The sequence below is a fragment of the Rhodnius prolixus genome, unplaced genomic scaffold (genome assembly GCF_049639745.1).
Source record: "Rhodnius prolixus isolate KJV_2025 unplaced genomic scaffold, Rpr scaffold_3, whole genome shotgun sequence".
NCBI classification, from domain to species: domain Eukaryota; kingdom Metazoa; phylum Arthropoda; class Insecta; order Hemiptera; family Reduviidae; genus Rhodnius; species Rhodnius prolixus.
This window is the reverse complement of record NW_027411603.1, coordinates 30592771-30619715: the sequence shown is the minus strand read 5'-3', so window position 1 is coordinate 30619715 and position 26945 is coordinate 30592771. Positions and strand designations below refer to the sequence as shown.

General features: G+C 34.4%; 1 protein-coding gene and 1 non-coding gene across 4 annotated transcripts in view; one reads left to right on the top strand and one right to left on the bottom strand.

Annotated features, from left to right (window-relative positions):
• Positions 1 to 26945, top strand: part of Dh31 (diuretic hormone class 2) — a 297142-nt gene that overhangs the window by 105315 nt on the left and 164882 nt on the right. The gene's annotated exons all lie outside the window — the stretch shown is intronic.
• On the bottom strand, positions 11309 to 11403 carry TRNAI-UAU (transfer RNA isoleucine (anticodon UAU)). The gene is made up of 2 exons: positions 11366 to 11403; positions 11309 to 11344 (listed from the first exon to the last, which is right to left on the bottom strand). It is a non-coding gene; the product is annotated as a tRNA-Ile (tRNA).

Genomic DNA, 26945 nt, shown 5'->3' with positions numbered 1-26945 from the left:
CATCAACATTTGGACATGACAAAGCTATCCGCAAGATGGGTGCCGCGATTGTCACGCTTGACCAAAAACGAAATCGTGTGAAGTGTTGCAAGGACGGTTTGCAGCTGTTCCAGAAGAATTCGCAGGACTTTAAGCGTCGTTTCGTCACTGTGGATGAAACATGGATACATCACTACACTCCTGAGACCAAAGAACAATCTAAACAATGGGTTACCAAGGGGGAATCTGCGCCAAAAAAGGCGAAGACCGTTCCTTCGGCCGGAAAGATTATGGCGACTGTCTTTTGGGATTCGCAAGGAATAATCCTCATCGACTATCTGGAAAAGGGTAAAACTATTACAGGTGCATATTATTCATCGTTATTGGACCGTTTGAAAACCGAGCTGCAAGAAAAACGCCCACGATTGGCCCACAAAAAGTCCTTATCCATCACGACAACGCACCAGCTCACACCTCAGCAGTTGTGGTCGCAAAATTAATGGAAATAGGGTTCCAACTCGTTTCACATCCCCCCTATTCTCCAGACTTGGCTCCCTCGGACTACTATTTGTTCCCCAATATGAAGAAATGGCTGGCGGGAAAAAGATTTTATTCAAACGAGGAGGTGATTGCAGAAACGAATGGCTATTTTTCAGACTTGGACAAATCCTATTATTCGGAAGGGATCAACAAACTAGAGCAACGTTGGACAAAATGTATAAGCCTAAAAGGAGACTATGTTGAAAAATAAAAAAGGTTTACCCCAAAAAATTAAGTAGTTTTTATTTTTGCACGGACTTTTCAAACGACCCTCGTAAATGTTTGGAAAGACTAATCGATTAAGTCAGTGATCGATAAAGAAAACAAAACAAAAAATTCTCATTGCCCCGTCTTCCTTCGATTTAAATTTGAATATAAATTATAAAATTCACGATAAAAACAATTTTACTCAACTAAATCTCGAATTTTCTCGAAGCAGCTACACAGAAAATAACAACTAAGCTTTACCATCTCTAAGTTCTATATTTATTCTCTAAAAGATCTTATTTGCTTTTCAAAATTAAATATTGACAACAAGAAACGCTTCCATTCTGTTGGAAAATGGAGAAATATTATTTAACTTCTTGCATGTTAGGGTAATAATAGAGACAAGAGTTATCACAATACAATAAAGTCCAATAATCTCAGTTTAGTTTTATGTTTTATTATTTCCTTAAACATGGCTGAACCATAAAAACAGAATGTAGTAATATTTTGAGATAGAAATTCTCTACCAACTTCAAAGCAGAGCTTTATTTGCAATTTTACTTATGCTTTATTTTTATACCGGTTTATTCAAGTTGTATGTAAGAAGAGCTGTGTTATTTCTTGAAGTGAAGTAGAGGAATCTATTTTGACAAAAAATTAATACACTCATTAATCACTTTGTTTAATCCCATAAAAGAAAATTTGTTGAGAAATTAAGTGGAATAAGTAAACAGGTAAATGAAAATCCAACAAGAATTTTCTCTTGCTGCAACTTACGTAATAAAAAATGTGAAAGAAAATTGGTAAAACTCACAAAATATATGATGAAAAAATGACGATTTCGCTTAATTGATTTTCTTAAAATATGTAAATATACTTACACATTTGATTTCAATGAGTATTACACAAGTAATAAGTTCGCTTATTACATATAAATTGTAATTTAAGAAGAAGTTTAACTAACCATTCTTCAAAAAACTGCTTTAAGAAGTATTTTCCTAATACGAATAAAAAGGGTTTATTACCTAAATGCGGGCCGAGAGCATTTAATAAAAACGTCCTGTTCAAGAAAAAGAAAAACAAAAAAAGTTAAAATTGACTTAACCAGTTCGGCTGATTTCGTCACAAAACTGTTTACAGGATCCAAAAGGTGGCACTGTTACCAACAGCAAATTTGGTCTTGCATTTAATGAGTTTCGCTATGCACAAAAACACAAACAGAATCTTTATAAACTGTAAAGACTGTAATATGGGACATAGTCTTTTTTAACCTTTCATATTCTGAAAACTTCTGAATTTAAAATCTACTCTGAAGTAAAATCATAGAAATACATTATTTATCTTTGTAAATGTGGAATCCTGAGTAGATTACAGCAAGAAGTCTGGAGTTACACTGAAAAAGTCTGTCGTGGTGCCATATTGGGTTTTAAATATGCCACAAAACTATATTTTACACAATTATCGTACATTAAGGATAAAAATTAGGGTGTAATCAGTTTTCTTAGAGAAATGTCAAGATATCGTTGAAATGATCTTTTTAGGTCCTTTATAGTACCTTGTAGAAAAAAAATTTATAAGACACTAGTTTCGTCCTCAGTGCCACTTTTCACACTTGTTCGACAGACGATTAACGAGGTTGTTGTATGGGACAACGCTGTCCCATAATACCATCATACATCGCGTACAATACGAGGGTCGTTTGAAAAGTCCGTGCAAAGTCAGAGAGATAGCACTACTGGCGCGTATCGAGGTTATGTTTAGTTAGTAGCATCTCTTGGAAGAACACACACCAAGTTTCAGCCAGATCGGTCTATTTCTTTGTGTTTGGCATTCGTTTGAATCGAGGAAGTCGAGTGATTTTCAAAAAATGGACGAAAAAGAATTTCGTGTGTTGATTAAACACTACTTTATGAAAGGCAAAACGCCTCAGGAGACTAAAGAGAAGCTTGATAAACATTATGGTGACTCTGCACCTTCGATTTGAACAGTTTATAAGTGGTTTCAAAATTTTCGGAGTGGCCATATGGGCACAAGTGACGCTGAACGTTCTGGACGCCCTGTTGAGGTTACTACTCCAGAAATCATTGATAAAATCCATGATATGGTGATGGATGACAGAAGAGTGAAGGTGCGTGAGATTGCTAGTGGTGTGGGCATCTCGAATGAACGGGTACATAATATTTTGTATCAACATTTGGACATGACAAAGCTATCCGCAAGATGGGTGCCGCGATTGCTCACACTTTGACCAAAAACGAAATCGTGTGAAGTGTTGCAAGGACGGTTTGCAGCTGTTCCAGAAGAATCCGCAGGACTTTAAGCGTCGTTTCGTCACTGAGGATGAAACATGGATACATCACTACACTCCTGAGACCAAAGAACAATCTAAACAATGGGTTACCAAGGGGGAATCTGCGCCAAAAAAGGCGAAGACCGTTCCTTCGGCCGGAAAGATTATGGCGACTGTCTTTTGGGATTCGCAAGGAATAATCCCCATCGACTATCTGGAAAAGGGTAAAACTATTACAGGTGCATATTATTCATCGTTATTGGACCGTTTGAAAACCGAGCTGCAAGAAAAACGCCCACGATTGGCCCACAAAAAAGTCCTTTTCCATCACGACAACGCACCAGCTCACACCTCAGCAGTTGTGGTCGCAAAATTAATGGAAATAGGGTTCCAACTCGTTTCACACACCCCCCATTCTCCAGACTTGGCTCCCTCGGACTACTATTTCTTCCCCAATATGAAGAAATGGCTGGCGGGAAAAAGATTTTATTCAAACGAGGAGGTGATTGCAGAAACGAATGGCTATTTTTCAGACTTGGACAAATCCTATTATTCGGAAGGGATCAACAAACTAGAGCAGCGTTGGGCGAAGTATGAAGCCTAAAAGGAGACTATGTTGAAAAATAAAAAAGGTTTACCCCAAAAAATTAAGTAGTTTTTATTTTTGCACGGACTTTTCAAACGACCCTCGATAACCTCATTTTTTTTCCAATATACATTCATATTTGAAATCCATAATACTGGCAATTAAAACTCTCTACTTTCTACATTTTTAATACCTAAGGGAAAATATCCTAACTTTCCTCGGTATTAACCAAAAGCAGAGGAAAACCTACCTTAAGAAAACTTTTTTAGCATTGACAAAATCAACACGGTCCTCTCTTGGACAAAGCTGCCACTCGATTGACGGCGCTGCCTTCTGCAGCAGACAAAGCCTACCTCAAAGAGTAGTAAGGCAAAAACTAACAGATAGCCACTAATAGTTTCACAAAAACAGGGGTGTCCCAAATTCCAACCTCGTCCCATACTACCACCTTCTCCTCTAAATATTTGTAAAAAGATATTTTATTTACAAACAAGAAGCACAAATGACAGATATTTGAAAGTTAAAATCTAAAATCTGAACGATCACAATACCACCTCTTTCTAGTGGTATAAGAGACAGTGTTCCAGTCTAAAGACTCACGCATATGACACGAACAATCCTCCCTTCATGGAGGGGTGTGCTTAAAATTTTGCGTTTTTTTTATAATCGCGATTCTTTTTCCGCACTCCTACAGATTAGGGGAGAGGAAGCACATTTGAACAGAATTTACATTTTCTGTTGCAGAGTGCACAGAATCGTATTATTGAACCTTTTTATTTTGTTTTCTACAACTTTCAAGTCTCCTTAACAGATCTATACCAATAAACAGTTGGTACTTTACATACATATCTATATTTGTTTTAATTTAAAAATTTTGTGTCAAATGTTAATATCTGCCCCACTTCTGCGCTTTGAACACAATATAAAATAGAAAGAAATGATATTACTTTACTCTGAATCTACCTTCTATCAGTTATTTCTCTCACTACTACATTACTTTCTCTTTTAAACCACTGAAATCTAGTTCAAAAATCAAAGAATGACTCAGTTCGGGATGTTGTACCCGAAGTGATGGATTTAGGAAGTTTGGACAAAATATTCGGTTTGTTGCGCTTCTTAATGTAGGTTCGGACCACTTTCCCCTTCTCTGCGATTAAACTAAAAAAAAAAGTCACAAACTTGCAGGTCGGTAGAGCACATTCTAACTGTGATGTTGAAATGTGCCACCTCTCCTTCCATAAAAGAAAATATAATATCGAACACTTTTTGCAAGCAAATAGACTTTTGTAAATACTAGATTTAAAAATACGAATTCCAAATGTTAATATGGACTAACAATACTTACACCTTGTCCACTGCAATCTTCACAATACACTTCCAAAGCTGCAACAAGAAAATTTTACTTCCACCTTACAAAATATAACATTCTGGGGGGAGTTACACCCTGTAGGATAACTTACAACTAAAAATAAAATGTCATTTTTCACTTTCCAAAACAAAATACTGATGCAAAAATGCACATAATGCACAAAAAAAAAACTTGCATTAAGACCTCGAAGTTTGTTTTAGTTTTTGTTTTTTAATTCTGCACTGCCATCTATATTGTGTTTCCGACTGGGGCAAGGCGAGACTCTGTAGCATCTTCTCCAGTGATGAGTGAATAATAATGAGTCATTATTATTATTATTCAGGGTGATCCATTTAAAACGCACCAATCGCTAATAACTTTTTAGGAAAGCGGAATTTCGAAAAAAACCCACGAAGTAAACTATATGTTTTTTTTGGTCTAGTTTTCAAATTTCTTACCTCCGATGCTGTAGCTTCATTTTTGGTGGATTTACGGGTAAAAACCTGATTAAGGTTTCATAAGAACCACTGATTTTACAAACAATATTGATTTTACAAACAATGAAAACGAAGGGAAACTCTGTCAATTATACAACAGGTCTACCACAACATATGGAGAAAATTACCAATCATAAATGTTTTATATATTTAGAAATTAAAACTGTTCAAAGGTGCTCCCTCTCCGCTATATATTTTTATTCTGAGATATTCTGAGATTTTATAAAGTTCTTTTTTCTTTGTTTTATTATGCATCACTAAGTTTCTTTTTCTAGTGTATTGTGCCTTCTGTATATCGTGTAGGTCCTTCAGTATTTCCTTTTTATGCAATATTAAGTTTTATTAAATCATGTTGCGGAACAGATTTCCAATTGTTTCGTTTCATTTATTTACATTTCCTTTTCTAATGAATTTTCTTGAACGTCGTAATATAGACATGTAACTTATCATTTCTATTTGAAACCTTTCCTGACTAAATAACCCGTGCTCTCTACACTGGCCAGATTGTCCATTCTAATTAAAAGTAATTGCTACCTGAAACATTTTAGGGAAGAGAGGGAATAACTTGAAACCTGCTTAAATTAAAGTGTCTTTGAAAATAATTTTAATTATAAGTAATAGATTATTATGTATATTACCTACACTATGATCTTGGCCAAAAAAGGAGAGAACTGTTTTGGTTCAACAGAAAAGTATATTGATTCCAAATGTCACATACGATACGAGGTGTGGCTATTAAATAACGAGACTATTCCTGTAAAATATTTTATTTTAAATTTATACATATTTAGTTATTATCACCTTCAATATACACCCCTCCCCTATCCCTACAACGCTCCATGCGAATTTACCATTGTTCGAAACAGTGCTGGAAGTCTTTTTCTGTCAGCTCCTGCATGACGCGTGCCGCTTTTTCTTTCACAGCTTCAACGGACTGAAATCGTGTTCCTTTTAATGCAGATTTGACTTTAGGGAACAGATAAAAGTCATATGGGGCCAGGTCAGGCGATTAAGGCGGATGGCTTAAAACTGGGATGTTGACACGTCTTGACAGACAATGTAGTGTGAGCCGGCGCGTTGTCTTGATGGAGAACCCATGACTTGTTCTTCAACCAAACGGGTCATTTTTTCCTTACTCTTTCACGGAGTTGAGCAAGCACCTCACGGTAGTAATGTTGATTAATTATAATCGATATTTTCATCCGTTTTGGACGTGGAAGGGCAACCCGGGCGGTCATCATCTCCGGCGTCTTCTCGGCCATCTTGGAAACGCTTGAACCACTCAAAAACTCGCGCACGTGATTAACACTCATCGCCATAAACTTCTATTAATAAAAGATAAGTTTCAGTAGCAGTTTTCCCAAGTTTCATGTGAAATTTCACGACAATTCGTTGCTCTACTACATGTGTAGTATCATGTTTTCGGCAATACGAAACACCTCTTACACAAACGACGGTTCCGTTCAGACAGATTTCTCTACAAACAAGTGAGACTCTGCACAATCGAAAGAGAATGCTTTATGCTGCACAGCTGTCGGTCGTTATGATTTGGTGCATGCATAGTTGTTCTGTAGCAGCATCAGTCTCGTTATTTAATAGCCACACCTCGTAAATGTGTTCCGGATTACCTGATTCTTTGCATAACAGATCTATTTGTTAAACTTGCAGCTATTAGACCTATTTGTGCACTCACTTTCTTATCTTCTTATACTTGACCAAATCGCTCATTAAGATCTGCTCTTTTGATAATAAATCGAAGATTAATCATCATGAATCTTTTTACTTTTCGCATCCCTTTAAAAGGAAGCAACTTCTCCTATCTTCTTTTCGCAATCATACGGATACTGCACATCTGTCTCAAAAAATCTTGCTTGCTAACTATCCTATCTATTCATTTTTTCCCACTTCTTTCTTTGTCTGCCGCCTCCGTACCTTTAAATTTATTTTATGTTTGCATTTTATCATTTTGTTGACTCAATTTTGTTTTCCTCCTTTTGAAAGAAAGCTGCCGCATGCTAAGATATGATAAAACATTTGAAGATTTCTATCAACCAAATTCTTTTGGTTCCTACAAACCAATAAAACAAGTTGACCGTTTACTATTATCCAGAAGCTATTTTACTTATTCACAGTTTATTGTTATCTAGTTACCACTTATATTAAAATATATCGTACTTCTCATAATATTAGATCATAGTACCAGTGCCATCTTTAATGCAGTTTCTTCATTTTAACTTAAACCGTGGCATGCAGAGGAGATTGGTTAACTCACTGAAATGGAACTCTTTAAGAAAGGTTACTTTGCTTATAAATTACTTCAGATAGGAAGCGTGTAAGCAGAAAAGAAAGGAAAAAAAAAAAACCTTTCAGTCAACTGACCCACGTCCCACGCACATCCGGCCAGTATAAAAATATAAAAATATTAGTGCTTATTCAACTATTATCAGGTCAGCAGTGTGTTCAAATACTTGGTAAAATATTGCACATAAATCTTGTTAATTACAGTCAAAAACTAAATTATTTCCCAAACAAGCTGAAGTAGTGAAAACAAGCACAGCTGTGAAACTGAAATGCGTTATCTATTTTCTTAACAATAATCAAACATTTTCATCATCAAAATTTTTACCAAAATAATATTATCCGTAGAAGGGTATAAATTGTATTTGTAAGCGTCATTACTTACCATTGAAGGATCATAAGAGAAGTATTATTAAAAGATGATGTGCCTTTGCTAAAATCTAAATTTTAGCAAGCTGCTGAATTTCTCTATCTCAGCTAAAAATAAACAAAAGATTCGTTATAGATTTTAGGTATCCATCTATGAGAAAAAACATTTCAAATTTTTGTTATATTTCTTTACTATTGTCATTAAAAAACAAACCTTCACAAGATTGTTGACATCTACCTATGCTTATCCCTTCATTCTGGTTTATCTTACAAAAACTGTACTTGGTGATAAGTATAAGGATCGATTTTTCCCTAGTCTTAACGGATTACTAAAGTGTAGAACCGTGATGATGAATCTATTACGAATCTACACGTGTGTGTAGAGGTGGCACGCGAACTCATTTTGGGAGACAAGCATCGACAGAGACAAAAAATTATTACATAATTTTAAACAATTCTAGCAATTCGTGGAGTACATTAAATACGAATTTACGGTATTTATTGAGAATGAAGATCTGGCAAACTTTCCTCAGATCAATGACCATAAAATGGGTCATTTAATAAATCTTTTTTTCTACTATGATCACAAATATCAAAAATTTGTGAATATTTCTATATGTGACACTATCCAGAGTTAAGTTAGGTTACGCCGAGCTCAAAAGGTTCGCCATCAATGCACCATACTTCATTCAATTATGAGCTATAACTAGATTCTTGAGTTCTGATAGTTGCGAAGATATTGAAACGCTCAGAAATTGGGCCCGCTAGATTTACCACTGTAAACAACATATTAGTACGCAGTTTTGTTCTCTTATAGACGACACTTTTCTCATTTATAAGCTATACTGTTTTTGATCCATTCTTCCAACGGCACTTCTTTAAATAACGTTAGATATATATAAGTTATGTCTTACAGAAGGTGAAATATTAATTTATGATCGAAATGACGGCAATTATTAAAATTGAATTAATCCATAAACGGGTTTGAATTAATTATGGTTCAAAATTATGTAGGACAATCTGAATATGGTATTAAAAGCATCTATTTCTTGCAGATTCTGCATCTATTTGTGCAAACAGAGATTTACACGCAAATATTATAACAATGAAGAGAGAAAGATTAAAGTCAGTTGAAAGTGTGACGAGACAATGTCTCTCAAAAACATCACCAAAGAAATATGATTTCAAAGAAGTATATCAAAGAGGTAAGCACCATCGGGCGCTTTGTTCGGATTAAGTTCTCCTATTAACTACCAGGCACTTTTATATTTATTTCTTTTTCTTTTTGTATTATTTGCTAATAAACTAATTTAGTTTATATTTACTAATTTACTTTCATTATTTTCAAAATTCACTCAATCATCAATAACAAGCAAAAAGTTTACTAAAAAACTAAAAAAAAAGAGAAGATTTTGAAAATGTTTAGTGTTGGATAATATCGCTGATTGGATCAGTCATAGCGCACCCGTTTTTGGTTCTCGTGTTTGTTTTTGGACTTAGCTCCACCATCAGTGGAGCTTAATCGTGTAATGAGAATTTGACTTCAACTATGTTTCTGACTGACACTAAAATTGTACCTGAGTAACGGAGGTTTCATGGTAGGTATGTATGTTATTTAAAATGTTAATGAACAATAACAATTTAGGATTAAAATTAATGTAACCCTGGTATATATTTAAATTACAGTTCTACGTAGAATGCCTACTGTGAAAAGTTGTACAAAGTGCATACATTGCAAAGTGAGTGCATACATTGACTGAAAGATTAGGAAAAAAACGACAAACTGATAAGTTATTCAGAAAGGCGGATTTAGCCAACGAAATAATTAAAAACAAAAGGATTGAGATAGTTGGCTTACATAGCAACAACGGAAGCACCTAAACGGTAAGCCAGGAGGAGCAAGAATTCGAAGACGCCAAAGATTTAAATGACTGGATGACGTAGATGTCGAAGATTGATTGGAGAAGATGGGTGCCTTAACATCAAATTTGGGGTAAACTTAGAAGATACAGGTTAAATACTCAGAAAACTGTCCCGCTAAAGATGAGACGCAAAGTCAAGAGTTGTCAAACTTTTCTTGGAGGGAACAAGATGAGACTTGACTTGAAGAAAAAAGGAGCTGTGGAATCCAAAATGTCGCCAACAGGACTTCCAGCAACAAAAACAGTTGCAATATTAATTACAATTTAATATTATTTTGACGGTAGATCTGTACAGTGTACAGACGGCACATTAGAGGCAGTGCGGTTCCATAAGATCCCCTAAAAAATTCTAATTTTGGGGGAAAATATTTCAAAAAAGTGAAAATGTGTATTTAAAGTATGAAACTTTAAAGAAAATTTTAGGTTCTAATTGGAGAAACGCTCCAATCTCCAAAGGATTTAATCTCTACAATCTAAAATACTTCGAACTATTGTACACGCTCCATTATTATGTCTCCAACCTGGTCTATACACACTGACCTTAACATTCCCTTTTATCACCGAAGTCGCTGAAAACACGATACAGAAAACTCCACTTCAGCCTGTAATCTCATATAAATCCTCTAGCTCAAAATCTTACTTCTAGAACTCTTCAATGATAACCTGGACAAGACGTCTTAAAAGACAGTGGCCTCGTGATCTCCTCTCAAGTGAAGAGAGTGACTAACCATCTAATGTTTGGGATTGTTACCACTGGGTAACTTCTCCACTCGTTACCATTTATCATTTTTATCACTTATCATTTGTTACTCTGTTATTACTGTCACTTATAGCGCTAACGCGCTGATTGTAGCATAAATAAGCGCAAAAAAAAAAAAATTAATTTAGCATCGGAAACCTAATAGTATTCCGGAAGTGAATGAAAGAGGCTTACGTACTCGTTAATGCGCCTGCGCTAAAAACTTGTTTTTGCTACACCTCGAATATACATTATTGTTGAATACTGAAATTTAAAAATTTGACCAAACCAACACTTGGTCATTGGAGGATACTAAGGGAGAACACTCTGAGAATAACAAAGTTTACGTTCTTCAAGGTAATAAATAAGAAAAACGTAATACCTTTTTATGATTATTATGAATGTAGCAAAAGTAACTAAATTAAAAATCTAAAAACAGTAAATTTGATTTAAATAGTACGTAATTCTGTGTTTTTATTTACTTTATCAATGCAGGAATATTTCGAGAAAAAACAAAAAAAAAAAAAATTTTGTTCCCCAGGTGAGGCTCGAACTCACAACCCCGGCATAGCTCTCACACAGAAACTGTCTATAAGTACCGTGCGCTAACCAATTGCGCCACTGGGGAATTCGACGCGCACGTTGGTTAATTCAATTAGTATACCAATGTTAGTATATTTTATTTCCATTTTTTTTATTTGTATTCTATAATTTAGCTTTTAATTTGCGTTAATTTACTGACAAATTGTTGAAAAAATATATATAAATATTTTTATTTGTAAACGCTGTAAAAATAAAAATCAGAGATGTAAAATTAGCGGCAGTTCTTTGGTCCTAAATAATAAGCAATAAAATTTACATTGATCTAGCTATCATTGCCTACATTCAAAAAACTAGAAAATCTACTTTTTAAAGCAACAAATATAAATATTTGTTAGCTAAAGTCCGGTTTGATTTCTTGTAACTTTTTTATTTCTTTGTGTGAACCAAATTTATTTATGAGTTGCCTAATCTTAAAATTATTTATTTTTCTCTAGATTTAGATTAAAGAATATAATTCTTTTAATTGTTCTACATTTTTTTTTTGTTTGTTTGTTGGCTTCCTGTCTGTGCAGATTAGCCAGGGATGTACTAATGTATTATTTAATGGGATGTGTTATGAGTACTATTGTTATTTTTGTTTTAGTTGCTTTATGTTTTATGTTTTTATTTTTATTTTCAAAGTTTGATTTTGTTTTTGGTAATGAATTGGAAAGTAGTCAGATACGTTTCGAATATTGGTTCTGTGAGGATGGTATGCAGGTTGGCAGGAAGTGGACATTTCGCTTTGATGACTGCATTCCACAGTTTGTCCCTATCATCCTGGTGACTATTGCAATCGTCTATAAGTGTATCAGAAGGGCAAGAGCAAATTGGAGGGACTGAAATTCCTATACGGCTGAGATGGTGGGGCGAGAAGTTATGGTTGAAGCGCAGTCGAATCAAAGTAGTAGTGAACTTTCTACCTTCTGCGAAGTCAGAGTACCACGGTTTTTTAGGTATTGTCGGCTGCAGTGAAGTGTAAAATTTACCTTTGGCATATTTTGATTTTTCGTAATCTATAGACCATGCCCTGTAGTAGGAACGTTTAGAGAATTTCTTTTTATCTGAAGGTAACAGTTTCTCGAGCTTTAGATTCTCCAGGCGTATTGCCTCTTTTGCCTTAGAGTCTGCAATTTCATTGCCAGTTATCCCTGAGTGGCCCCTAATCCATATCAATCGAACTGTCTTTCCGCTAAGACCCGCTCACTTCAGGAGGTGGACAGTTTCGAGCACCGTGAAATCGACTTTATGCCCGGGGCATATAAGCTTGTTGAGCACACTCTTGCTATCAGAAAGTATGACAACTGTTTGTGCCTCTGTCGAGGTCACTAGATTTGCGCATTTATTGATGGCAGTGAGTTCAGCCGAAAAGACTGAGGCATGGCGGTGTAACTTATATAGTCTACTGAGGTTGGTTTGCGGGTCATACACTGAACATCCCACCCCTTCAGGGGATTTAGACCCATCAGTGTAGAGGAAGTACGCACTTGGGAACCTGGCATTTAGTTTTGCCGATAAGTATTCATTATTTGCCGATTCAGGGATACTTTTATCGTACTGGTAGAAGTTAGTTATGACACATTCTGGAGCTCCCAGTGTACACTCAAGGTCAAAAGAAAATGTTGGGAGATGGGTACTCCGGTGTAGGGACAGCATGAATTGCGACAGAGACCAGAACTGATGTACAAGAATTGGTGTACTTTTTTTATACCAATACCTTTCAGTGAGGATTCGGGGAGCTAGTCTGCTTATTTTCTGAATGACGGGTTGATTCAACAAGGGCAGTCAGTCAGCGATGTAGCGCGAGGCTAGTAGGTTCCTTCTTATTTTCAAAGGAGGTTCCTTCGCCTCCGTTAGTAAGGCGTTAATGGGGGTTGAGTTGAGAGCGCCCAGGCATGTACGAAGGGCTTTGTGTTGGATGCGGTCAATCTTTTGGAGATGTGTAGAAGCGGAATCCCCATAGAGAAAGCAGCCGTAATCAATCCTGGAGCGAATTAGCTGACGGTATAACATCATTATTATTTTTTAAATTCTGTTTAATAGTTGATTTACGTAAGATGGGGAACAAAATGAAGTCAATTAATATTTCTAGCTTTTATTTGATAAAAAAAAACTTATGGAGTAAATTAAAAAAGCAATTTAAAGGAAAACAAGTTAAAAACTTGAATTAAAAAATTAATAAACTTCTAAATCACGTATATACAAACAAAAGAACAATAAGTGGATAAAACAAATAAATAATAGATGTTTAAATGATAAAAAATTGGTGAATTGAAAGGATATTTACAGTTACACCGCTAAAACTAATAACAGAAATTGAAAAAATAAAACAAGGTTGGATTAAATGAAGTAAAAATGTTTAAAAACAAGTAAGTTACTTTTATAAAACATAATGTAACTCTGTTAGCCGTTCATCATGAATGATTTACTCAAATTAATAAGCAATTACATGTTCAATTTTTGTTATTTTCACTAAGATAATTCATTCAACCTGTTTTGGATGATTCAATCAATAGTAGATCGAAAATCCTTAACAAATATGGCTGCTTTTTGTTAACTTATTTTCATCTTCTACTTTTCCCTGTTTTAAAAAACTAAGTAATTGATTTCATTATTTACGTTTTAGATTTTTGTTGTTTTTTAAAAGTCTTTTAAGTAGATGTCGGCTTTTTAATTTCTCTTTTTTTAGACGATTATTTTAGGACATTACCTGATCGATTATAATCTCTAGATCAGAATTTAATTAGTTTACTTAATCGATATTTCACTTGTTTTGAGTAATTTTTGGTGTAAAGTACAGACCTCTGACTTTTTTTTTTACAATATTAAAGAGGATTAAAGATTCGGTTTTTCAAAAGAATTTTCTAACTTTTCTGGACTTTTTCCTCAGTAGATTTTTCTCTAATCTTCCAAAAATAGATCTACAGGGTGAACCAGTAAGTATTGTCCATGGGCCTACTGTGTGTAGTACATCTAAAGTAGAGTTCAATGACGTATTGGCCAACTTCATATTTTACACTGTTCTTGTGTGATGTCACTTTAATTTTTTTTTCTAAAATCATTACATTTTTCCAATAAAAATGTTATTACTCAGAAAGTTTTAGTCCGAATTCGATTCTGATGACACGGTTAGAAAGACAGATAAATTTTCTAAAAATTGACACCATTTTGAAGCATAAATTATTCTCCAAACAGCCTCAATCTTCCTCCGAATGCTGGAAAAATAAAGTGCAATTTGTAACCTTTGATTTCCTTATTTTAAGACAATCTACTTTAAAAATTGACTACTGGTCCATCTAAAAGAGTTTTCAATGAATTAAACAACTTGATAAACTAACACTTTTGAGTGCTTGTGAACACGTTTTCTTGTAAAACAAACGTAATTTCTCATGCGAAGATAAAAGGAATCCTGGAAAATGATTTACAGTTTGAAAGCCCATTAGACAAGGAAACTTTTATAAAAAGTTTCAGTACCTAGGTCTGATAATGATCACGTAAGGGTCTAATGAATTTTCTTAAAAATTTCGATTACTTTTATTTTTCCAGTATCCAGGAGGAAGATTGAGGCTGTTTGGAGAATAACTTATGCTTCGAAATGGTATCAATTTTTAGAAAATTTATCTGCCTTTCTAACCGTGTCATCAGAATCGAATTCGGACTAAAACTTTCTGAGTAATAACATTTTTATTGGAAAAAAGTAATGATTTTAGAAAAAAAATTAAAAGTGACGTCACTCAAGAACAGTGGAAAATATAAAGTTGGCCAATACGTCATTGAACTCCACTTTCGATGTACTGCACACAGTAGGCCTATGGACATTACTTACTGGTTCACTCTGTATAACTTTCTTTTGAATGGTTTTTTAAAGAAAATTCTATTTATAGCCTTCTGAGAAGGAATAGGACCATTTCTCACAAAATTTTTAACATTGCAATAAGTTGTGAATTATATTTATGGTTACCATCTGTAACTATAGATGAAAGTGCAAGTTCAAGCTAAATGTTTTTCTTACTTTATTGCAAAATTACAAACAGTCGTTGCCGTATTGAAATGAAATTACATGTCCGCAATATTCAAACAACCGTTCTGCTTAATGCTGTTCGAAATTGCGAACATCTTCAATATATTGTGAATTGAAAGAGAAATACAAGTTGCTTTCCAGATTGTAGGGCGTAGATTTACTCGTATCTCACTAATTCCCTCGTTTACGAGTGCCATTAGGGGATAATACTTCTCATTAAGTTCCTTCTAATTATTCCATTATGGCTATCCAAAATTTTGAATCTTTTATTTGCAATTTAATAAATATTTTACTAAAAAGGAAAATTTAAATGAAAAACGAGGTAACTCGTAGTAGTACTAGTATTATAAGACTGCCACAATTAGGAAGCGACAATTTTAGTAATAACTGTACAGACTTAATCCAATTTTGTTACCATGACAACTTTCTCCTAATGAAGTTATTTAGGGAGGAAAAAAAATTTTGAAGTCTTACTTTTGGAAGTAAAGTATTGATGCTGGCGCTATAATTTATTTTATGGATTTAGTTTGCCCAAGATGAAATCGAGTAAAATATAGAGTTTACTTATCTAAAGCTTAGATTTATTTTACCAAGATTTGAGTTGATTGAAAAGCGCTAGCCTGTACCAAGTGGGATACGTTGGAAGTCACATGCTTAAACTACTAAATAAGATTATAGTCAAATTGTAATGAATTCTTTAGGAAATAGGTTTTCCGGCTAGTAATATTACATTTAAACCAACCTCCTGCTAAAACTATCTGGTCCAGATACGTTTCCTTATTCATTCCATCTCTTTCTCTTTTTTTATTTATCTTAAATTTAATTTATAGTTGTAACTTACAACTGTAAACTAGGGGCAGAAGTTGGTGTAGTAATTCAGTAGTTGGGCGTTAAGCTCCGCCTGAAAAAAAAATGGACGTTTATTTTGCTACACTGAATTTCTTCAAATAACTATAATTAGGACAGTAGTTAATGTGTAATGATAGTTTATGTGGCTCTTTTTACCAGTTGAGCGTGGAAATTTGGTTTAAAAAAAACCCACAGTGTGGGAAATTAGACAATCAGACAATGACGTGTATACACGTCGAACGTTGGGCGAAACAACCAAAAGTTTACAACGTCATAATACGTAGTCACTGCAAGCGACTTTTTCTGCAATCTTTGGGGGCTTGAGAATTACAGAGTATTCTGTGCTCATTCAAAATTTTGCACCGCTTCTTCACGTATGCATTGTCTAGTTAACTAGGGACGCAAGAGCTTTTACAAGGAAGAAAAGAGCATTGAATTCTGTGCAAAATGAAATCATGCTCGTAGTGAGGTCTGAACCTCTATCTAAGGTAAAAACGGCATTGCACAAGGGTTGAGAGCTTCTATTTGTGTGCGTAACTCCCAATCTCTAATGCGGAGACCAAACATGTACCAACCACTTATCATTTGGCTGACTCCCTCCACTCCCCGTATAAAATACTTGGCAGTTCTATAGGTAAGATAAAGGAAACATCCCACCAAATAATATTCTTATTGTATTTTATTAAAATTTCGAGTTTTCATAGTTAATGGCAATTTTATATTTTTCACAACGAGTATACACGTCCAACGCACCGTAACAGAAATTTAGTTTGACGTGTATATCTGTGTTTTTTGAAAGAGAAGAGGAACCAAGTTTGGCAGGTAATGAGTTTGGCATTAAGAACGGAGTGTCGAATATTAGTTTTCGTATTTGGTTTTAATCAATTTTAAAAGAATATACCAGTCAAATTCTTTATAGAGGTGCTCTAAAGATGGTGAGGTTGGCTTCTATGTTGAATGCCACTTCTTCATCAACAAAATATGTTTCTTATCAATATAAATTGTAAAGTAAAAGTAAGTAAAGTAAAGTAAAGTAATCGCCTTTTTTTTCAGGCGGGACTTAACGTCCAACTACCAATTAGGTGTCGTGGACGGAGGAAACTAGCAAACATACTTTACTGTAAATTCCTTTTATTAAACATTAAATAAAAACGAAGGCCTAAGTCCGGGAATCGAACCCAGTACCACAATACATATTAGCTTCGCAGGTCTCGCCTCTAACCACTCGGCTACCGTGGCTCCCTTCATCGTCATATGGCTTAGCCATCAGCGAATAAATCTCAAGTTATGTCTAAAGACAAACTCGAAGCCCAATACAAAACTCAAACATTTCAATGTTAAACAAATCAATTGAATTCAATATAAATTGTATATAAAGTCAACATAAATGTTGTAATTTTAGTTTCTGGTTTAAAGAATATCAGTTGACCGTTAGTAAATCTATATCGAACGCTCTTTTTAGGGAAATTTCAGCCTCCAAAATACTGTTTTAAATTGTAAATTACGTAGATATTGGAGATCGGCTTTTGGGCAATACTTAAAGTAACTTCTCATTCAAAATGCAATGTTAAAAATGTTGGGTATTTGTTACTAGGTTAATAATATTTGCCATATAGAAGGGCTATTAATGATTATTCTCAGTGCTTTTGATTTGAAGGAATAGATTTAGCGAGAGCTATACAGTTGTACCCCAATATGTTCGGCATGTTAAGTAATTAGATAAGTTTGTAACGTAGAGGTGGTTTTGTTCGTCTTCTAAGTAACATTGATACTGGTTTAAATCGTATGTAGAGTTCTAGTCTTTTTAGTAGGGGCTCCAAGTGAGCAGTTTGTCGATGTATAATCCTAAGTAGCGATCTGGACAGCAGTGGAAGTGAAATTCCATTCAGGTATACCTGAGGTAATGTATTCCGTCTAGTGGAAAAGTTATGATTGGTTCTGACCGACCTGAAACTACTGACCGCTTATGAAGGTCAAAGTAATAAGGATTATAGAGGTTGGTTTTAAGTTTATATAACAGTCCTGCAGGTTATTTCGAAGAACTTAGCTACCTCCACGCCACAACAAGTCTGTATGCTCTTGCATGTAGTAAGATTTTGTAGAATGGATAGTTAAGAATCGCAAGAAAATGAACAAAATAATTAACATTGTATTTTTATACAATCATGCATAATGCAAGGAGTTTACAAGAAGTCCTAAGAGATACTACAGCTCATCAGATGGTCTTCAGCGTTCTCTGTAACAAGAGAACTCTGTCAGAAGATCGACAATGCACTGGGCATGCTTCAGGAACCTCAGCCATTAACACGTAAAATAAAATTGTTAAAATTAAAATAAAAAAATAGTTTCCCAGATCATAATTTTTGATAAAGAAATTTGATTAATAGTTATTTATTTAACAAGTGTGGAAAGTAGTACTTTTCCTCACGCGAGACAGGGTTTGCACGCACGAGCGAGCGAAGCGATGCGAGTGCAAGTGCAAATTGCCGAGTGTGAGGAAAATACTTTAAACTAGAGTTAAATATTATAATTTTTCTGCAACCATTTATTAACTAATAAAATTAAAAATTCCATTTTTACAGTCTACAAAAAGTAATTTATTTATTATAAACATTTATTGTTATATTACAATTATTTACATTACTTACGTATTTACATTACTTATTACATTTTCTGCTGTTTCTTTTATTGATTAAGGAGTGTTTTCTAAACAGGCATCACTAGAATCCATTTTAAATTTCTATAAGGTAACACTATAACCTTTTTAACTGTTATAATTAAAAATATCTAATTATTTATTAAAGTATTATTTTTATTTCTATATTCCTTTCAATTTTTATTTTATTTTTTAATATTCGTTTTTTAATTATTTAAATAAAATAAATTTAAATAAGCTTATTAGGGTTTTACAGAAAATATTTATGTTAATAACAAAACTTCTTATATCAAGGAAGCACAATAAAGTTTTTCCACTCACTTGTGCGGAAAGTGACACTAATGGGAATTTCCCCCCACTAGTGTGGGAAGTTGGGCATTACACAGCTGATTTTAATTGAGTAATGAGAACTTCCCTACATGGTTGCAGAAAAAATAAATTTATTAGAAATTTATACAATCTGCTAATCGGAGTTACTTAATGATAAAAGGTCAGTCTTATCATTACCTACTTCGGCTAAATTAAAAATAAACATAATTTAACATTTTCACAAGTGAGTAACATTAAGGAATATGGAACTTGTTGAATGCAATAAAAGTGGTTTTTCCCCCTAAGATGTATAAAGTTCATGGTTTTTTCGAAGTTAGGACAGTTGTATCTTGAAGTAAAAGTGTGTAACCCACATGGTGTAGTTTAAGTGTATTTACTTGATTGAAATTTCGTTTACCGAACCACTCTACAAACTTGTTACGCATCAAATGACTTTTTGAACAGCTTCTATTCTATTATTTTTCTGCATCTTTTTTCTTTTTATCATCTTAAATTCTACTTAAACTGCGTCAGCGCTAATGAAAGTTTTATTTAATACTGTTACAGTATCAAAGGATACTCTGAGTTATGAAATACGAGTATTAATAAATTATAAAAATTTATTACAATTGCTTAGAATTATGTTGCGATAGAATAGGTGTTCTTCATTAATCAAAAAAAGGTTATAAAAAGGCTACTAATTTGTATAATTATTAATTCTATCTAAAGCTCGACGCTGAAAGCCATAAGAGCTAAGACATAGAATAAGAAGATGAAGAAGAAGAAAATTATTAATTTATAACGTTTTGTATTATACAAGGTTATAATATTATTTATATATGTTCAGTGGCGCATCTGGAAGAGATTAGGTGATAAACCCTACTATAAAAATATCTACTAAGATTTTTTCAATAACACGCTATAAAAATAGAAAAGTAATTGTACTGTGAACTGTAATCAAGGCTGTACTGTAATTAAATGGCTTAACTTTCCTACAACTGTTTGCAAACGTGAATCCATCTGTAGTCTGTATTACAATCATACTCTCTAACCAAACAGATGGACGGACGTAAGTTTGGATTAACTTATATTCCGTGGAGTAGATTGGTCAGACAGCCTATGCTCCTGCTACTCAAGAGATCTGTTTGCAGCACTCACTGTGGGTTAGTCTGATTAGTTTTGGATTAGCCTTAAGCGTCTTGTTAGAAACTCTCGGATGAATCAGGACTCTTATTTTTCTTCGGTGATCTAAAATCCCTATCCTTCCGGGTCTGATATTATCAAATTCAATAGTAATAAGATTTTAATCAAAAGATATTTAAAAAAAATATGGATTGGGTGATCCATTTAAAACGCACCAATCGCTAATATCTTTTTAGAATAGCGGAATTTTGAAAAAACCCATGAAGTAAACTATGATTATAAAAACTACATAAAAAACAGTGAAAAATGACGTTAATCCCGTTTCGATGTCCTTAATATTAGTCGAGATATTTAAGATCAAAGTTACAATTTTATCTATTCGTGAACGGTTTTCAATATTAATTTTCCACCAGAAATACACGTTTTGGGAGGTCATCTGACTGCAAAAAATGTTATTTTTTACGCAAAGAACAAAAAAAATAATAATAATTGAAGATTTAAAAAACTTTATTGCAATGTAATGGTTGTGAGTGAATCAGGATAAATTTACCGTAATCATAGGCCAAGAAGTCTTGCATACGGGGTACATTAAAATGTTGTGGTGGTTGCTTTTATTTGATGATAAAACAAATTTATCTTGATTCTCTCATAACCATTACATTCTCTACATTCTCTAAAATCTTCAAATATTATTATTTTTGTTCTTTGCGTCACCAATAACATTTTTTGCAGTCAGAGAACCTCCCAAAACGTGTATTTCTGGTGGAAAATTAATATTGAAAACCGTTCACGAATAGATAAAATTGTAACTTTGATCTTAAATATCTCAACTAATATTAGGGATATCGAAACGGGGTTAACGTCATTTTTCACTGTTTTTTATGTAGTTTTCATAATAATTGTCAAAACCAGTGGTCCTTATGCAACCCCGATCAGGTTTTTGCCCTTAACTCCGCCAACAATAAAGATACAGCATCGGGGGGTGGACAATTTTGAAAACTAGACCAAAAAAACATAGTTTACTTCGTGGGTTTTTTTCGAAATTCCGCTTTCCTAAAAAGTTATTAGCGATTGGTACGTTTTAAATGGATCACCCTGTATATGTATACAGTCGAGCCTCCCATAACGGGGACACTCTCACTAGCGACCACCTCCATTTATGGACAGTTTTTGGATTTCCCCGTTTTACCACTACATAAAAGAACCTCCGTCTAACGGACACTCTACATAACGACCGCGAATGTTAACTAAATCTGTGTTTTAATAATTGCATAACTGAACAGCCAAAGAGAGCCCTGTCAACCTTAAAAAGAGAACTTGGTATGTATATATACCTAACTTGTTACTTGGCAGACCTGTTACTTATACAATAAGTTCACGACAAAGTTAGTGAGTTCAACTTAGCGTGCTAAAATACCCACATTCAACTCTTCACACACCTCTAATAATAGTAATTAATGAATTAATAATGCAAACAGAGTATCCAAGCTTGGTCTTAGTGTTTAGTAACTGGAAAAGATTGAACTGAAGTTATAAATACTCGCACTAGGATGCGCTCCATGTATTGTAGGTACTAAGCTTACCTTTGTGATAAATTGGTTACCAAACAAACTGAACTAAGTTGACCACTTAGCTCGACCCAATATCATTATAGTAAACGTATTCCCGTACAACACACGGCCGTGTCCATGACACAGCCACAGTTTAATTTTTTACTGTAGAAGAATCCAGGTTTCAAATCCGACTGAATGCCCTTCGATTGATTAATTTCAAGAACATCATAGACACTGTGATATGGATAGTGCAGTCTCTAACGAGAGTTGATGATAGACCCTTGCTTAAGAAAACCACAGATGCACGCTTTAAAATATATGTATATGTATTTGGACATATATACAATAAAACTTGTTAATTAGTTGTTGTTAAAGAGAAAATTAAAAACTGAATTACCTCCTTGTTACGGTTCACTTTTACACACTCCTGAAACTGCTCTTTTATTCTAATATTTTTTGTTTTAGTATTTGATTGCTTGAAGCTTTATTATAATTAACTCTTTAAATACTTGTGACCAACACACTGTAATAATTAATGCGCGTTTTCTGTTTTTCATTTATCTTTGTCATTATTATTTTTTTTTTTTTAGAAGGAGCCAATACTTTTCTTTAATTAAAATCGTATCTTTTTATTTAAATTATGTTTCAACATTTCTGCCCACCTCTCGCATCAACCGCAATTGTTCCTGCATACGAGGTGTGGCTATTAAATAACGAGACTATTGCTGTAAAACATTTTATTTTAAATTTATACATATTTAGTTATTATCACCTTCAATATACACCCCTCCCCTATACCTACAACGCTCCATGCGAATTTACCATTTTTCGAAACCGTGCTAGAAGTCTTTTTCTGTGAGCTCCTGCATGACGCGTGCCACTCTTTCTTTCACAGCTTCAACGGACTGAAATCGTGTTCCTTTTAATGCAGATTTGATTTTGGGGAACAGACAAAAGTTATATAGGGTCAGGTCAGGCCGAATAAGGCGATTAGCCTAAAACTGGGATGTTGTTACTTGGCTAGAAACGTCTTGACAGACAATGCAGAGTGAGCTGGCACGTTCTCTTGATGGAGAACCCCATGACTTGTTCTTCCACAAATCGGGTCGTTTTTTTTCCTTACTCTTTCACGGAGTTGAGCAAGCAACTCACTGTAGTAATGTTGATTAATTATAATCGATATTTTCATCCGATTTGGATGTGGAAGGGCGGACCCGGGCGGACGTCATCTCCGACGTCTTCTCGGCCATCTTGGAAACGCTTGAACCACTCAAAAACTTGCGCACGTAATTAACATTCATCTCCATAAACTTCTTTTAATAAAAGATAAGTTTCAGTAGCGGTTTTACTCAAGTTTCAAGTGAAATTTCACGACAATTCGTTGCTCTACTACTTGTGTAGTATCATGTTTTCGGTAAAACGAAACACCTCGTACACAAACGACGGTTTCGGTCAGACAGATTTCGCTACAAACACGTGAGACGCTGCACAATCGAAAGAGAAGGCTTTACGCTGCTCAGCTGTCGGTCGTTAGGATTTGGCACATGCATAGTTCTTCTGTAGCAGCATCAGTCTCGTTCTTTAATAGCCACACCTCGTACATATTTAATATGAATACAATATTCATATCAAAATTAAATAAATTTAAACATGTTTTTGTAGCTTTTCCACCATTGCAATAAAACTGATGTTATCTAGATCAATAGTCCCTTGTGAATTTGCTATTATTCAATAAATAAATAAATTGTGATTCTATTGAGTTATCAATGTGGCTGGGTTTGGTTGTTTAATCATAGTGTGCCATTTTTTGTTCACTCTAGTTGCAAAGTTTGTTCATATTTCATTTTATTGGTATCAGATCCCACGGACTATCAAAGTTAAATAAAAGCTGTTGTTGTTTTCCTGCTTACAATTGGAAAATATTATGATTGTGTCCAATTTTTGTCAATTTAGTTTTCATCAGATACCATTTTGGAGCATGTTTGATTATGAAACAATGATTTTTCTAGCCTTTGATCATTCTCGTTTCCTCTGTCTTTCTGAATCTTTGATACTGATTGATTAAATAATAATCACTTTTATTTTTATTGATTGATTGTTTTGTTTTTTTTAATTTATAGTGGGTCAACATCTACGGCAATTTTCCGTGCACAGCCGGCCTCCGGACTGTGATCTATCGTCACAAAGAACATTACTCTTCACTGGTCAGTGAGCTCGTAAGAAAAGAAAATCTAAGCTGGATTCAAACCCAGAATCTCCGCGATGGAGTCCATTTTAAGCTAAACACTCAGCTAATTCCTGTCCTAATCGCTTTTATTCTTTGAGAATTCTTATTCAGACAGGTTTCGGAGTAAGTTAATCTAATAAACCACTGAATTTTTGAGTTTGAAGGGGCGTAATTGAAAGATAAGTAGCCATACTGCTGCATTACCTCACAGTAAACCAGGGTTCGGTCTGTAATTGACACAATGGACTCATTATTGGTTCTTCTCTTTGTAGGCCTATTTCCTCATTTTGAAATCATACTTGACTGACAGACATTTTAGAGTGAAGGTAGGAACTATTCATTCTCCATTCAGCCATGCTGACGCTGGAGTTCCGCAAGGCAGCATACTAGGCCCCCATTCTGTACACAATCTACTCCTCAGACATACCTACTCATCCTCAAACTACTCTTCTCACCTATGCTGACGATACTGCCAACTTATCTACTGACAAAGACCCAATAATAGCTCATAGAAACCTTCAGTCTCACCTCACCTTCTTAGAAATGGGCTATCAAAGTAAACGAAACAAAATCTCAAATTATTACCTTCACTCTTCGACGCATCACTCTTCCTCCTGTCTTTTACAATCTCTTTTTTTTTTTTTTTTTAATGTTTATTTATTTATTTACAAAAATATGTACAAAATATATACAGGAGTACCAATTTGTGCATTCTAACTCCTACACAGTTATCGCATATATACACAGGATAGTAATGGAGTACAATTCGATTAGAGGGAAAAATAAATAAAAACCTCTAAAAGGTAAAAATAAAATGTTGAAGCCTAATTATAATCCTAAATTATAGGCTAAGTATATTCTTCACTCTTTTATGTTTGTACTTCAAGTTGATGTCATATGTTCCTGTCTGGCTGTAAATAGGTATGTCAGTGTCATGGAGTTTGGTGAAAAATCTGTGTGTACTATTTCTATGTCCTTGATGTAAGTGGAGTCGGTATTCTTGTGGAGCGTCTCGATGTATGTGTATCTGGGTGAGTCGGTGGCCAGTCTTAAGAACTTGTTTTGGATTATTTGTAGCTTTTTGAAGTTGGTGTTACAGGTCAAGTTCCATGTAGGGCAGGCATATAGCAACATTGGTCTAACAATTACACGGTACATTAACACCTTGTTTCGGGTATCAATGTTTGAGTCCCTTTTACAATCTTATTCATTTACCAGTAGCCAACGTAGTCTGCTACCTTGGGCTTTACCTTGACAGAAGACTTACATGGAACCCTCATACTCGACTTAAGAGAATAGAACTCAAAAGACGCTTCCGACAACTGAAAAGACTACTCTACAGATCAAAACTCACTCTGGACAACAAAAGACTTATATATGTAAATATATTAAAGCCAGTCTGGGCTTATGGCATCGAACTGTCGTTTGGGTTCAACCAAACGTTCAAATCTGCAAAGGATCCAGTCCTTGTAATCTAAAATTCTTCGCTCTATAGTAAACGCTCCTTTCTACGTCACCAATCAAACCATTCCCACAGACTTGAACATTCCTTTCGTCACACAAGTTGCAAAAACACGATACAGAAAATTCCATCTTAACATTCAAACACATCACAATCCACTGGTACAGCATCTATCTTCAAGAACATTTCCAGACAACACTTCCAGACGTCTTAAAAGACAGTGGGCCTCGCGATCTCCTCTCTGATTAAGAGGGTCAGTAGTATTTAGAGTGTTACCGCTGGGTAACTTCTCCACTCTGATATGTGAATGTTATTTATTGTTATCATTGTTGCTTATAACGCAAAATATGTTGGGTAACTAAGTAAATGATTAAAAAAAAAAATCTCTTCGTAGAGGACACTAGGCGAGAGATTAATTCATGAAGTTTCCTTAAAATTTACATAAAGCCATTTCTAAAACCACTTTGTCGTACCGGAGTGCGCTGAAAAATGTCTAAATTTTGGTTGAAAAGTTGATATATTCTTCTCAAAAGGGTTAAGTAAGTCGCAATTAGTATTTAAAAACAATGATGTCGAAGTAAAACGAAAACAAAAATTGAAGTAATTGGTTTTACGTCCAACTACCGATTTTAGGTGTTGAATTTGGGATAAATAACAAACATACTTTACTTTAAATTTCTTTTATTAACCATTAAATAAAATCCAAGGCCTAAAACCGGGAACTGAACTCAGTACCACAATACGTATTAGCTTCGCGATACTCTTCTACAAATGCTCGGCTATTCTGGCGCCAAGTACTGACGAATTTTGGAAAATGAAAGTTAACGTTCAAAAGACCTAGACCAAAACATTTGCTCTTAGATGTGCCATCTGTCCTCTAGCTCTTGCAATAAGAGCAATGTTTATTGATTATTATAATTATATAATAATAATATTATAATTATTACATTGATGTTTATTGTAATTACTTTCATTGATTCCACGACTGGCAATGGTAGGAAATAGATACCCTGCACTGCGCACGTAATTACGTGGAATCCATGCAGCCAAGTCTTAAAACGAGAAAAACCAAAAAAACGCTGTAAGATACTTGAACAAACAATCAAAACTATCAATGAACAACAAAGTAACCTATTTGGACTTACTAAGTCGAACTGTGGGGGATCATCCAAGCATGACAGTCGAACATTAAACGTTGTATGCTCCCAATAAAATCTTTACTCTGATTCAAAAGTATTTTACCTTGAAGATTTAATTTCGGTTCACGAGATTGGCTTTGCACTTTAAGATTTACTCGCCAATAATTGGACAGGATTAGTTGGAGAGCCACTGCATGTTGAATGGCTTGCAATTGCTAAACAATGTGAT